Source organism: Micropterus dolomieu, linkage group LG20 (assembly GCF_021292245.1).
Source record: "Micropterus dolomieu isolate WLL.071019.BEF.003 ecotype Adirondacks linkage group LG20, ASM2129224v1, whole genome shotgun sequence".
Lineage (NCBI taxonomy): Eukaryota > Metazoa > Chordata > Actinopteri > Centrarchiformes > Centrarchidae > Micropterus > Micropterus dolomieu.
This window is the reverse complement of record NC_060169.1, coordinates 1,582,481-1,584,100: the sequence shown is the minus strand read 5'-3', so window position 1 is coordinate 1,584,100 and position 1,620 is coordinate 1,582,481. Positions and strand designations below refer to the sequence as shown.

The following is a 1,620-nucleotide window of genomic DNA, read 5'->3' as shown; positions in this document are numbered from 1 at the left end:
AGTATTGGTATAGTTGCTATGGATACCCAGAGTTTATTATACCTCGAGCTCTGATTTTTAGATGTCCACGTTTACTACTTTACTGGACACCTGCCAACAGCCAACCAATCAGAAACCACTACTGTCTGCTGACCTTGGAATAAGGCAGGAAACAGGCGAGGCGATCTGAGCCTCGGTGAGGAATTTATGTCAATGTGTTCAGTCTGTAAGTGTAAAAGTCTCGACCACTGAGTCATCCGGGCCGTCTGATTGGGCAGAGAGGAGTGTGTGTGAGTCAGCTGGTGTATAAACACCACACCCTGTCCCAGCCTGGATCATAACGGAGCTGCTGCTGCTCGCTGCCTCACTGCTGCTGCTTCTCTGAAGGTAGGAAAACATGAACAACACAGATTTCAGTCATACTCTGCTAAAAGATCACGGGAATAAATGACCAGCCTGTCAACTCTGATACAACAGAAAGTATTTTAGTTGTTTTTGGTGCTTTAACTGCAGGAAACATCTGTTAAAACAAGTCATTCACAATCTATTAAAAGCTGAAATCTCACTCAGGAGACTTTAGAAGTGATAACAGCCGGCTGGTTGATGGGTGTGGCTGGGTAAAGTCTTGTCTGCAGACCCTCGCTGCCCTCTGTCTGTAATCAGGGTATCATGTTCAGGGAGGATCACAGAGAGGTGACGGAGCGTCGCACTCGTTATCTGGAAGGAGAAACAAGAAAAGAGTTTAAGAAAGTCCCAAGAGACAACAGCAGCCTGAAGTTTCTTCCTTATTTTCTTTATTTCTTCGTCTGCTGCTGCTAAAGGTCCTTAGAAGAGACGTCAAAAACAACAATCACATGATGAAGTTGACAAATCAAATCCATCCATAAACATGCAGGAATCAAGGGGGAAAAAAAGTATTTTGTTAGCTTTGCTAGCTTTGTTAGTGTTCGGTTACAAACTATAAGTGAAAGCATGCATTGGTGCATTTTTGGCAACAGAAGCAGCTTTTACAACTTCAACCCAAAGCTTAGGGGTTCCCTAAACCTTCAAAATAAGTGTCTGATCGATCTGTTAACCAAAGACGCTGGGATTTTAGTTTGAAAATTGGGGGATGGGGAACCAGGGAAAAAAAGACGTTTTAACTAACATTATTTGCTTCTTCATTCAATGAGCCTATCAGGTTTTTACAGTGTGTAGTACAATTGTACTGCAATAATTACGGTTACTTTCATTAATGTTAACTTTTTTTGCAATGGCAAGTCAAAATGTCTGCTGAGAAAAATAATGGGAATCATTTAGGAACAAAACGTCCAGTTCTGCACTCATTTTCAGCGGTAAAGAACAAACAAATTATGCAAGATTTGATATATTTTGCAATTTGGTGCCCTGTTTCAAAGTGCAATTCACTTATACACCACTGTCATCCACGTGCATTTATTATGATCACATTACTTATGAATACAAACTAGTGAGTCGCCAACTTTGCTAACAGCCAAACATCGAGCAGGCGCGACAACACAAGACACAGCGATAGTACTGACTTGGAAGAGTACTAAATAATGTTGCTTTAATGATCACGGTGTCACAAATCACATGTTACAGTGTCGCACACGAGTAGAGACGTCCCCTTGGCCTCTGGGA

The 1,620-nt window shown here is 41.8% G+C and overlaps 1 protein-coding gene across 1 annotated transcript in view; it reads left to right on the top strand.

The window, feature by feature from the left end:
• Positions 1-288: 288 nt before the first annotated feature.
• The window catches only part of LOC123958576 (annexin A2-B-like), a 17,591-nt gene continuing 16,259 nt past the window's right edge, over positions 289-1,620 (top strand). Inside the window, exon 1 of the mRNA XM_046032020.1 lies at positions 289-366. The gene's annotated coding sequence lies outside the window, so the exon portion shown is untranslated. The remainder of the gene's footprint in view (positions 367-1,620) is intronic.